The following is a 14,305-nucleotide window of genomic DNA, read 5'->3' on the forward strand; positions in this document are numbered from 1 at the left end:
AAATGAAAGGATATGAGGCCTATGATCTGGTGAGCTTTAAAAGGTTAGCTGGAACTACTGACAAATCTTGGGGATGGCCAGTACTGGTGGGAAGCACTACCTAATTAACCACCCAGCATTGAAATAGATTTAAAGCATCTAAGAGGAAAGAAAGAGCAACTCATCCTTTGAAACTAATCTGTCCATTATGCTGAATTCAGAAGTGGGTTTTTTTCCATTTGTTTGTTTTTTGTAATTCTATGTAAAAACTGCTTGAAGTGTGAACTTACTCTCCCCAGGGACTAAGTTAGTATGGGAGACAGATGAGGTGGGGGGGGGAGTAATTCATTTCATTTCTTTTTCTTGATATATCTCAGTAAATATTTATTTGTTAAAAGGAGAGAGACAGAAACACAGAGAGAGAGAGAGAGAGAGAGAGAGAGAGAGAGAGAGAGCGCGAGCGCACTCAGAGAAGCAGAGAATAAGATCTTTAAGAGATACTCTACCCATAATCTACAGTCCCCACCTTGACCCTAAATCTAATTCCCTGGATTTATAGGGTAGGAAGGGACTGTGCTGAGTCATAGGGATGGAGCATACACACATCTTCCACTGTACCTTCTCCCTAGGAAGGTGCAGAAGACTTTTATTAGATGACTAATCAAACAACAGCTAGGGACACAGTAGATAGAATGCTAGCCTGGAGTCAGGAAGACATCTTCCTGAGGTCAAATCTGGCCTCAGACACTTACTAGCTGTGTGAACCTGGGCAAGTCACTTGACTCTGTTTGCCTCAGTTCCTCATCTGTAAAATGATCTGGAAAAGGAAATGGCAAACAACTCCAGTAGCTTTGCCAAGAAAACCCCAGTGGGGTTACAGAGTCAGACAGCACTGAAAAACAACTGGCTAATGCCATAAGAGCAGAAATTGTCTGTCTTTTTCTAGTGCTGAACATAGTGCTTTGACATAATAAAAGACTAATGAATGTTTTGGGCAGCTAGGTAGTGCAGTGGATGTTTGGGATCAGGAAGACTCATCTCCCTGAGTTCAAATATGGCCTCAGACTCTCACTAGTAAGAGGCCTGGGCAAGTCACCTAATCTTGTTTGCCTCAGTTCCCTGTAAAATGAGTTGGAGAAGGAAATGGCAAAGCATTCTGGCATCTTTGCCAAGAAAATCCCAGATAAGGTCACAAAGTGTTGGACATGACTGAAATGACTAAACAACAATTCTGACATTCCAAAAACCATGGAAGATATCAAGAACCACTGAGGTGAATTGAAGATTGTGCCCAGGACAGGGGTGGGGAACCTGTGGCCTTCTCTGTCCTTGGTTGTGGCTTTTTTGAGTCCAAGTTTGGATTCAGTCAAAGGGCTGCACTTAATGACCTAGGTTACCACCCTGGTGCCAGGAGGATAGGGATATGATATATAAGGTACAGTAGTTTTGTCCTTTGTCCCCCTTTCCAGAGATTGTACTACAATGGGATTTTAGTGTTGGCTGCAGATGTTGGTATATTACGATTTTTTGGAGAGAGCCGGTGTTAGACACTGAGTATAAAGATAACATAACAAAGCAAAAATCTTATAAAAGTAAATGTTGAAAACTAAAAATAAATACATTTAATAAACAAGAAAAAAGTAATGGATCTGATGAGTTTGTATATTTGTTTGCTCATTTTCCTTTCTCTCATTAAGTCCAATGATATAACTTACTCATCTGCCATCTGCCGCAGCCTAATTTGATAAAACCAGGATGTGTTTTCCTCGCCACATCGAATAATAGTGCCCACAACAATTATTACATCATACATTACTCTCATTGGTTCTGACAAAGACAATACAGTTAAAAGCCTCAGTCTCTACCCGATGGCAAATCTCTCATTTCAAAGCTCATACATATATATGTATGTATGTATATGTATAAATATGAATGTATAGATATATATATACATTATATACATATATAAATAAAATTTGGACAGTGTATGATCTATGACTTGTGTGAGATTTTGCACAAAGTTGAAAATAAACTACTACATCTCCCTTCACTTACCAGAGATTCCAAACCAAATGGACCTTTTGGAGAATTTGTTTTTGTAGAGATAGCACATTCCATACATTGGTGCTTATGCTCCATCTAATGGTATAATTGGGAAGGAAAAAGCAACCCCGATCAAAAGTTGTTCTTAAAGTCCAGTTGCCAAAATCACAGAAGAGAAAAGTAATCTAATCAATGAAGTGTTAAGAAAGATGTAAAATGTGTTATTCCTTTACAAAGTATAACGAGGTTCACAGATCAAATTTGAATTTGGATGAAAAAAGAAAAACAAAACTTGCATTGCCTAGCAAAAGATTAGTCACACCCTAGAGAACTTTTTTTTTTAATCTAAAGAGACACTCTAAAAGAACAGCAAGTGGCAAGACAGGAGATGGCTCTGAGGAATACATCTGGGAGCTGAGAAGTGAGACATGTAGAGAAGAAGAATCTAGGTCCTGAAAGGAAATCTCATTTGGCCTCCTATCGCGGAATGTATTTCTTTACAAACCCATACATGCCCATTAGTCAAGGCATCTTACAGCAGTACTCTGTTCAGCAGGAGATACTATACCTAGCAGGGAATAGGTATCAAATGAGTCAAGGAAGGAATCATCTGAAAAGTGTGATCTCAGAAAGGCAAGAAGACTGGGGCAGCTAGGTGGCGCAGTGGATAGAGCACCAGCCTTGAAGTCAGGAGGACCTGAGTTCAAATTTGGCCTCAGACCAATGCTTACTAGCTGTGTGACCCTGGGCAAGTTATAACCCCAATTGCCTAAAAAAAAAAAAGATAGAGAGGTAAGAAGACAAATGAATTTTGCTATTGCAGGTATAACTACATTGAAGAATATGCCTGAGAATTTCAGATGAGCAACCTGCCCAGGAGTCAGAGGAAATACATTAGGGAACATTCATGTTACAGATGTGAAATGTCTTAGCCACATATGTTCCCTAGATTTCTAGCTGTTTCTTAATATACTCTATGTAAACGCCCATTCTTCTTGACCACACAATGCATAATTGTGCAATAGTGTGCCCCAGATATTGTCTTACTGTTTTTCTTGTAATACTCTCTTAGTCAATGCTTTTGTTGTTGTTCAGTTGTTTTCAGTCAAGTCTGCCTCTTTTGGGGTTTTCTTGGCAAAGATATTGGAGTGGTTTGCCATTTCCTTCTCCAGCTCATTTTACGGATGAGGAAACTGAAGCAAACAAGGTTAAGTGGCTTGCCCAGGGTCACACAGCTAGTAAGTTTCTGAAGCCAGATTTGAACTCAGGAAGATGAGTATTCCTGACTCCAGGCACAGCACTGTATCCACTGTGCCACCTACCTGCTTAGTCAACACTTTTGCTTTAACCTAATTTTGTTTACTGGCTGACTAAGAACTAATTAATTTATGAAAATATATTTGATTAGTTCTTATTATATGTTTATGGTAAGCAATGATGAGGAAGGAGAAAAAAAGAAATACTGGTCCTGCGGCCTATCAGTGAAAAACACTATAGTAGAATGGATGGGGGGGGGGAAGGTTGCAGCTAGGTGGCACAGTGGATAGAGCACTGGCCCTGAAGTCAGGAGCACCTGAGTTCAAATCTGACCTCAGACACATAACACTCTCTAGCTGTGTGACTCTAGGCAAGTCACTTAACCCCAATTGCCTTACCCCCCCCCAAAAAAGAAAAAGAATGAATGGGGCAGCAAAGGGAGGATCCAAAATGAGGGAAAGAAAAAAATTTGATATTTAGGAGGAAAAGAGGGACGGGGAATCTTTTTATAAATGGGAGTAGGGGTAACATTGATAACTTTTCCTGTGGGAGAAGTAAGATATTCTATAAAGGGAGATTAATTAGTCTATAAACATTTATTACATGCCTTCTATGTGCCAAGCACTGTGCTAAGCAATGGACATACAAATACAAATAAAAAAGAAAGATAGTTTCTGCACTTAAGGAGGTTACCATTTAATGGTATAACACATAACACACAAAAGGAAGCTAAGGGGTGGAGTGGAGAGAAGTTACCTTTTTTGGAGGGGACATTATTAGACAATGAGTATGAGGCTACTCTAACATACTAGGGTAATTCAGGGAATTTTCAGTACAAGTTGTAGCATACGGAGGTAAGGCAATACCAAGAGTTCTTAGTTTTCTAATGATTACTGTGGGATTTACAGGCATTCATATCTATCATATGTGTGTGTGCGCGTATATATATATATATATATATACATATATGTATACATATATGTGTGTATATATACATATATGTATACATACGCACACATACACACATATACATGTGTGTATATGCATGTATGCATGTGTGTGTGTATATTATATATATGTATATACTATATCCAGTATATTTTAAGGAACTGTCAAAACATTCATATTAATTCCCTTGTAAGGGGTTGGGGGTTGCTAAAAAAAAAAACTGTGGGATATGCAATATGGAAGTCTTGAATAATACTTCCCTCTGAAACTAATAATCAAAAACAATATTACATCTCACAAGGAAGCCTAGACACCCGCCTCCACACTCTAGTGTGAGACATGCCCTATTGGGACCCCCAGTTTCTCCCCTAATTTGGTTTACATGCTAGTTAATTTTGAATAATTATGTATTGACAGCAAACTCATCAGTAATAGTTTTTTTTATTTTTGTTCAATGTTTCTAATTTTTTTTTATTTAAAAAGCAAGGAATGCTTGTGATAACTCTGTAAAAGACTAATTCTAGGCTCAAATTTTTTGAAGCTGCTCCCTGGTGCCAACCTGGCAAGTAATCTGGGACTTCTTATTTTTTTTTTTGTTTCTTGTTTTTTTTTTTAGGAGGTGGTATTGTGGTTTTGGGGGAATGTTTTTTAAACCTATTAGACAGTGAATAGGTTTATTTTTGAGGGGGACAGTTTAGAGGGGAGAGAAATTGGATTCTCCTTCCTAGATCTGGTTCAGGAAACAGATATTCCTCTCCTAGTGATTTTCCCCCCCTTAGGCAATTGGAGTTAAGTGACTTGCCCAGGGTCACACAGCTAGTAAGTGTCAAGTGTCTGAGGCTAGATTTGAACTCAGGTCCTCCTGACTTCAGGGTCAGTGCTGTATCCACTGTGCCGCCTACCCGCCCCTCAGTAAGTTATACCCCTTTTTGAAAGTTGCCTTTTTGTTCTCCACTCTGAGTAGGTCCAGTGTTAATAAAACCATCCCAAGTGGGGTGAAGCCTGTATTGCCCCTTCTCCCTCCTCCTATTATGGAGTAGTCTTGATTACAATATTGTGGAGATTCTCCAGCTGCTCCTTTTGAGGTTAAGGTTCAAATGTTATTCATCAATACGTAAAGAAAAGCCTGTACCTTTGGAACCACACCAGATGGGTTTAGATTAGAATTTTAGAAAGAAAAGAATATTTTGTTTTCCTGCCAGTCCTAGTCTAATCTGCTGAGCCAAGATGTGCAGTTTGTTGTGGTTCATGAAACATAGCTGGTGAATCTGGTATGATGACAAGTAAGGTTAACAAGAGTGGTGCTGGCAGACAAAGGTTTACAAAATGATTCTGATCATTTTCAAGAGAGCTTGGGATGGACAGCCAACTTCATTAAGAAGTTTGGTGAAAGGGAGACATGATACCATAGGGACCAGTTGGAGAATCCTCTTCATCTGTGTTTTGCATATGTGAAACCTCCGAGCCAGGTGATGTGGTTCTAATATAATAAGAATCATGGGAAGAAGTCTTATTGAAGACTCCAGTGTTAATAGAGATTTTATCAGAAACCTATTGGTTTGCAGTTTCCAGTTTTTTAAATATCTAGGGACACTCATTCATCTTCCCAAAATCCTAATTCTTATAGATTCATTAGTGTTGAACCAATGCTTTTTTCATGTCTCAATTCTTCGTATATGCATTATTTTCAGATGTATATAAAAACAAAAAAATCTTCAAAAATAATAGGAAAGGCATTCTAAAAAGGCAATCAGAGGCAAAGCAGAAGACAATTCTAACGAAAGTGATATCTGGTAGGTGAGAAGTAAGCCTTTTGTGGAAGATGAACCTGTGTCCTGAGAAGAAATTACTTTTTTGCCTCCTCTGAAGAAGGCATTTCTCTGCACATATACATTATACATGGCATCTTGCAGCAAAACAATTTGCCCAGTAGGTATACCACAAATCTGGATTCTAGGAGTCAGGTGAGTCAAGGAAGGATTCAGCTGAGCAGTGTGACCTATGGAAGGTAGAGAGAGTTTTATTAACAAATGTGGAGCTTCAGAAAGCTACAGGACCAAGGAACCCATATAAGTGACATGTCCAGTAAAGTCAGGAGAAACACATGAGCAAACATCCAAATTGCAGGTATAAGTTGTCTTGGCCACATATATTTCCAGTGTTTAATACCTATACTAGTATACTCTAGGTACCTACCCACTCTTCCTTCCTATATGGTTTATAATTGTAGGATAATATGCTCTGATTTATGGAAAAATATTTGGTCATTTTTCTTATCATGTTATCTCAGTAAATACTTTTGCTTTGAGCTAATTGTTTATATTGGCTAAGTATTATTAAAAGATAGATAGGTAGATGAATAAATAATTTATGGAAATTATTAAGAATTTACTATGTGTCAATTGGTAAAAGAATGAAGTGGGGATCTTCTGTAGTTTATCAGCAAGAAGAAAGGCTACTGGAAAATTGGTGAGATGGCATAGGGAAGAACTGAAACTGAGAAAGAAAGGAATTCTTGACATAGCAGTGGGAAGGAGGCTCGTTAAAAAGACATCCTACAGAGAACAAATACATTCTGCAATAGGAGATAAGAAATGTATTCTCTGCAGGGACTGGGCAATCCAGGTGGCCATTGCCTCTTAGAAAGTGTTCTACCTTCATGGATAACAGTGTGCTTTAGGAGAAGAAAAATCACAACTTCAGCATCTGAAATTCTAGAAATGTATGGAGCCAGAAAGATTCCATAGAAAATGGCAATAAAAATTGAGAAAGAAGGCATTCTACCACACTCTTGAAATAAATACAACTTGAAAGTTTCAACAGGAAAGGATAAGGCAAAGAGGGAGAAGAATAAACCAACACAATTAATAAACATCAATTACAAATTTTTAAATAAAATCCTATCAGTCTGTAGCATATTCTCAAAGAAATCACTCAGGATGATCATGTTGTATATATGCCAGAAATGAAGTGATGGTTCAGCTTTAGGTAAATAATCAACATCATTATACTAAAAATAATCTAAAACCACATGACAGCCTCAACAGATGCAGAAATAGCCTGTGATAAAATATGACACACACTTTAAAAAAAAAGATACAGAGTACATAAATAGAGGAATCTTTCTTTTAATACCATAGAAGTGTCTATCTAAGGAATAGGATTATTCTAGAAGTCATCCCTATCAATTTGAGTAAAGCAAGAGAGCTCACTGGTCCCAGTATTTTTTTTCAATAGTTCTAGAAATATTCTCAATAGCAATAAAACAAGAAAAATATATTAAAGTTGTAAAAAATAGTCAAGATGAGATAAAATTACCTCTATTGGTTGATGACATGATAGCAGAGCTAGAAAATTTTAGGGAACTAATAAATATACTAACTGATACAATTAAAATTAATGTCTATAGCAAAATGGGAGGCTACAAAGTAAGTCCTCAAAATCAATGTAACTTCTATACAATAATAGCAAGATCAAAGAGGTAATAATAATTAGGGTAATCTCATTCAAAATAACTACAAAATTTATAAAATATTTTGGACTCATTCTGCCAACAGATGCAATTACAGTGTTTTCCTCAAAAGTTAAAAAAAAATATCTAGGGTAATATTCAGTGCTCAATTGGTGATAAGGGCCTGAACTATAGCTGTGACAATATGAGTGGACAGAAGGGTACACACAGGAGGTATATTGGTAAGATGAAGACAATATTATTTGGAAATGGATTAGATATGTTAATGAGTGAGCGTGAGGATTATATTGACGCTGGAATTCTAGGTGCCCGGGAAAATGGTGATACCCTAATATGGCATTTTGTGAGAGAGGAGGTTTTTTCGGGGAAGATAATGAATTTTATCTGACATTAATCTCTCACATTAGTCTGCCTTTAAGTGGCAAGCCGGTTAAAACTAGTAAGTGGGTTTTGTTTTTTGTATTTTGTTATTTGTAAATTTTCATATCTTAATGTTGGCACTCGATATCCTGAGATTCTGAAACACAAATCAACAAGTAAATGTAGCTATTGCCCAAATAGCAGCAGGTAAAAAGTAAAGGCTGAGAGATCAATCCAAGCAGCATTCTCTTGTGCTCTAGAGATGCTACCTGTTGATTCTTGATTAGTTTCTGCTTAGGCCATAAGAACACAACAAAAAAAGCAGGTAAATGTGGATATTACCTAAACACCACTAAGTGGGAAGTAACCCTTTAACATTAATGATAGTAACATTCTATCCATGCTCCAGAAATATTACCAATGATTACAATAACCAGCGTGTTCACACGTGTGCAAGTAGGATGCTTTCATTAAAGGGATAGTTCAAGACTTCATGATTTATACAGAGTTAACATCACCTTAAGCAACTTGATTTGAATATGTCAGCTTTCATCAAAATGAACACTAGCTGGAGAATACAGGCAGAAATACTTTATCATGTCATTCCCTGGCATATATTTGATGTCTGGTTGGATATGGGTGCACATGCCAAATGAAATGTTCTGTCACCATGAGGCTGTTACTCATTCTTCCTATTTCATACATACATATTGATATATACATATACACAATGACATGTGTGTATATTAATATATCTACATATACATATATATTGTATGTAGTATATATAGTTATATACTATGTAATACATACATTTATAACATATAAACATTTATACATATAATATTACTAATATATATATGTGTATAAATATTAGGACAGAAATTTTGTTTATGTCTTATGTGTGTGTATTTCATATATGTGCACGTATACACACAGATATAACCCAGTACAAAAGTTTGGGGGTTTTACTAATACATTATAGTTAAGAAGAATTAATATTTAGCATTTGATTCTTCATTCACTGAGCTGAGATTTCTGTGGAGGATGGACTGGAGAGGAAACAGACTTGAGGCCCAGAAAACAATTACAGAACTGTTCAGGCAAGATGAGACAAGGATCAAACTAGGGTGGTTATGGTGTGAATGCAGATAATGGTTTTTCTTGTTGTTCACTCATTTGAGTCATGTCAACTCTTTGTGATTCCAGTTGGGTTTTCTTGGCAAAGACACTAGACTAGTTTGTCATTTCCTTCTCCAGCTCATTTTACAGATAAGGAACTGAGTCAGACAGGGTTAAATGACTTGGCCAAGGTCACACAGCCAGAATTGAACTTGGGAAGATGAGTCTTCCAGACTTCAGGGCCAGCACACTAACCAGTGCACCACCTAGCTGCCCTGGAGAGAAGGATATGTATAAAAATAAAAGACGTTAAAGAGATGGAATTGATAAGACTTGGCAACTGACTGATTTTGATGATGAAGGAGAATGAGTAGTCATGGGCAACTTTGGAGTTTAGTTAACTGATTATGTTTTTATTAGTTTTTTTTTCAATAGCTCCTAATTTTATGTATCCAATCTAGGGTCTATTAGGTTTAAGTTCTAATAAAGTATTCTTTGAATTTTCTAAATTGCTCCTTGGTTTCTTTGTTTGTTTGTTTGTTTTAAATAATTTATTTATTTTCAGTTTTCAATATTCACATCTATAAGATTTTGAGTCTTAAATTTTCTCCTCCTCCCTAAGATGATGTATAATCTGATATAGGCTCTATTTATGCAGTAATATTAAGCATATTTTCACATTAGTCATGATTGTAAAGAAGAATTAGAACTAATTGGACGAACCACGAGAAAGAAGAAATAAAACAAAACAAAAGGAGAGCAAATAACATGTTTCTATCTGCATTCAGATTCTATGGTTCTTTTTCTGGTTGTGCATAGCATTTTCCATCATGAGTCTTTTGGAGTTGTCTTAGATCCTTGCATTGCTGAGAAGAATCTAGTCTAACAAGGTTAGTCATCACACAATGTGGCTGTTACTGTATACAATGTTCTCCTGGTTCTGCTCATTTCACTCAGCATGAGACCATACACATCTTTCCAGGTTTTTCTGAAGTCGGTTTGCTCATCATTTCTTATAGCATTCCATTATATTTGTATACCACATCTTGTTTAGCCATTCCCCAATTGATGGGCATTCACTCAATTTCCAATTCTTTGACACCACAGAAAGAGCTGCTATAAATATTTTTTATACGTGTGGGTCTTTTTCTTGTTTTTATTATCTCTCTGTAATACAGACCTAGAAGTGGTATTGCTGAGTTGAAGGGTATGCACAGTTTTATACCTCTTTGGGCATAATTACACATTGTTCTCCATAATGACTGGATCAGTTCACAACTCCACCAACAATGCATTAGTGTTCCAATTTTCCCATATCTTCTCCAACATTTATCATTGTCCTGTTTTGTCATGTTAGCCAATCTGGTAGGTGTGATTGTGGTACCTCAGAGTTGTTTTGATTTGCATTTCTCTACTCAAAAGTGATTTAGAGCATTTTTTATATGACTATAGCTTTAATTTCTTCATCTTTAAACTGTCTAATCATATTCTTTGACTATTTAGCAATGGGGGAATGATTTGTATTCTTATAAATTTGATGCAGTACTCTATTTTAGAAATGAGCCCTTTATCAGAGACACTGGCTGTAAAAATTGTTTCCCTGGGGCAGCTAGGTGATACAGTGAACCTGAATTCAGTCAGGAGGACCTGAATTCAAATCTGACCTCAGACCAAGCACTTGACACTTACCAGCTGTGTGACCCTGGGCAAGTCACTTTTCCCCAACTGCCTAAAAAAAGAAAAGTTTCCCAGCTTTCTGCCTTGCTCCCTGGTTTCTTTTTAGTTGCATATTCATTAACTTGGTTTTTGTCTTATGTTTAATGAAAACATTTATAATTATACTAGTGCTTGATAAACTCAAAGATCCAAGCTATTGGGGCAAGAATACACTATTCAACAACAAAAAAACTGCTCCAAAAACTAGTCAATAGTCTGGCAGAAACTAGGCTTGGAACAACATTTCATCCCATACCAAGACAGGTTCAAAATGGGTGCATGATTCAGACATAAAAGTTGATATCACAAACAAATTAGGGGAGCATTGGAAAAAATAACTGTCAGATCTATGGATAAGGGAAAAGTTTATAACCAAACAAGAATTAGAGAGTTTCATTTCATTTGTGGTAAAATGAGCAAATTTGATGACATTAAATTAAAAAGGGTTTTGCACAAGAGAAAAAAAACAATCCAGCCAAAGGTAGAAGGAAACAGGGGGAAATATTTTTATAACAGATTCCTCTGATAAAGGTCTCATTTCCCAAATATATAGGAAACCGAGTTAAATTTATAGAAATAAGAGTCATTGGTGGAGGCAGAGTCAAGATGGAGGAGTGAAAGCAGGGACTCACCTGAGCTCTCTTCCAAACTCCTTCAAATGATTTTAAAAAAGTGACTCTGAACAAATTCTAGAGTGGCAAAACCCACAAAGAGACAGAGTGAGGCAGATTTCCTGTACAAGACAACCTGGAAGGTTGACAGGAAAGGTATGTTGCACAGGCCTGAGAGAGGAGCATCCAGTATGGAAGGCTTAACTCAGACCCAGCTTAAGCAAAGCTGGAGCAGGCCTCAGGGGACTGAATCACCAGCAGCAGTGACAGTTTCCAGTCTTCTCAGCCCACAGACACCAGAGACAACTGAAAAGGTCAATGAGAGGGGTATGTCAGAAGTGGGTGAGAGAGAAGCATAGTCCAGCACAGGGCTGCAGAACATGCCAGTACAGCTCCTGCACCAGCAAAGTAGGAACAGGCCCTGGGAGTGATTCAATCAGCAGCACCAGTGGGAGCAACAACTGCAGTGGCTGCTGCTGGAAATATTAGCTCACAGACTGAATGTTTAAGGTCACCTATTTCAACTTCCAGGAGCCAAGATGGTGCAGTAAGCAGAAAATCACTCTCACCCTTCCTTACTGACCTTAAAAAACCCAGAGAATATTGCCTTAGGAAAAATCCTGAAATAGTAGAGTCAGCAGACAGACTAGATACATCAGTCTTTTAGCTCAGGAGGCTAAGGGGATTAACAGGAAAAGTCCTTTTTGCTATGGCTGAAGGGGACCAGTACAGGAAGACAGGTGTCCCAGCAAGCCAGTGGCAAGGCCCACCTCAGCAAACCAGTAACCAGGCCCTTAAACTCCACCACAAGAAAGCTGGGACAGTGCCCCTTCTGTCCCAGGAGCAGAGATCAGTGTTAAAAGCCAGAAAAAAGCAAAAAACATGAGCAAAAAGCAACATAGAAAAACGATGATCATAGAAAAGTATCTTGGTGACAGGGAAGATCAAAGCACAAATTCAGGAGAGGACAAAAGTCAATATACCCGCATCTGAAACCTCAGAGGGGAATATGAACTAGTCGTAAGCCCAAAAAGACCTCTTGGAAGAATTCAAGAAGGATTTTAAAAATCAAATTAGGGAGGCAGAGGAAAAATTGAATAATTCTTTTAAAAATACGTTTGGCAAGACCCCTCCAAATACCTGTAAAAAATGGCTCTAAACAAATTCAAAAGCAGCAGAACCCACAAAAAAGACAGAGTGAAACAAATTTTCAGCCCAAGACAGCCTAGATGGTTGATCAAAAAGGTATATGTGCTGAGCAGTGAGAAGTATGCAGCTCAGCATGAGCATGCAGGCAAACCAGGCCTCAGTGAACCTGGAGCACGCCTCAGAGGCCTGAATCACAGACAGCTATGGCAGTTTCCAGACTTCTCAACCCATGAACACCAAAGGCTACTTAGAAGATCAGTGGGAAAAGTCTGTAACTGCTGTGAAAGACAAAAGCTCAGTCCCAGCCCCAGTCCCCGTGCATGGCCCTGGGGCGGCAGCTGCCTCCTAAACTTCTGGCCCACAGAATGAGGGGAAATCAAGTGGGTGATTAGAGGGGGATTGCAGGGATATCTTTGCCAGTGCTAAGGCAGGAATTTCTTGCTTTGTCTGTGCTTGGATCTGGGTCATAGTTCTAGGTGGCAGTCCTGGGGCGAAGAGGAGCACTGGCATCATGGAGCTTGTAGTGGTGATGTAGAGAAAATCCTCATCACAGTTTCAAGGCAGAAAAGAGTGCTTGTGGTCACTCATAGGCCAGAGGACATGCCAGGAAAGGAGTAAACACCTCACCCCTTATCATATCACCTTAGAAAAACTGAGAATTTACAGTTCCCTAGAAGTATCTCTGAAAACAGCTGCTCAAAACCCCCAAAGCTTGGGACAGTACATTCTCTACCTGGAAGAAGACCCCTACCTTAACAAAGAGTTTAAAACTCAAGTAATTGGTTAGGATCATGAGAAAGCAGCTCAAAAAGAGTCAAACCATAGAATCATTCTTTAGTAACTAAGAAGATCAAAACTTATAACTAGAAGAAGACAATAAAGTCAAAGCTCCTACATCCAAAGCCTCCAAGAAAAATACGAATCAGTCCCAGGCCATGGAAAAGCTCAAAAAGGAGTCTGAGAAACAAGTAATAGAAGCAGAGGAAAAACTGGGAAAAGAAATGAGAGTGAAGCAAGAAAATCATGAAAAACAACTCAACAACTTGCTAAAGGACACCCAAAACAAAATACTGAAGAAAATAACACCTTAAAAATAGCCTAACCAAATGGCAAAAGAGGTCCAAAAAGCCAATGAGAAGAATGCCTTAAAAAGCAAAACTGGCCAAATGGAAAAGGAAGTCAAAAAGCTTATCAAAGAAAATACTTCCTTAAAAATTAGAATGGAGCAGTTGGAAACTAGTGACTTTATGAGAAATCAAGACACTGTAAAACAAATCCAAAATAATGAAAAAAAAATAGAAAACAATGTGAAATATCTCATTGGAAAAAAAAACTGACCTGGAAAATAGATCCAGGAAAGAGGATTTAAAAATTATTGGACCATCTGAAAGCCATGATCAAAAAAGGAGCCTAGATATCATCTTTCAAGAAATTATCAATTTATAGAAAACAGAAGAATTCATGACCAAAGAGATAGACATAGAGAACATTACGAAAAGCAAAATGGATAACTTTGATTACATTAAATTGAAAAGATTTTGCACAAAGTCAATGCAACTAAGATTAGAAGGAAGGTAGAAAATTGGGAAAGAATTTTTACAACCAGTCTCTCTGATAAGGGCCTCATTTCTAAAATATATAGAGAATT

Source organism: Phascolarctos cinereus, unplaced genomic scaffold (genome assembly GCF_003287225.1).
Source record: "Phascolarctos cinereus isolate Bilbo 61053 unplaced genomic scaffold, phaCin_HiC Scaffold_5;HRSCAF=322, whole genome shotgun sequence".
In the NCBI taxonomy this organism is placed as follows: domain Eukaryota; kingdom Metazoa; phylum Chordata; class Mammalia; order Diprotodontia; family Phascolarctidae; genus Phascolarctos; species Phascolarctos cinereus.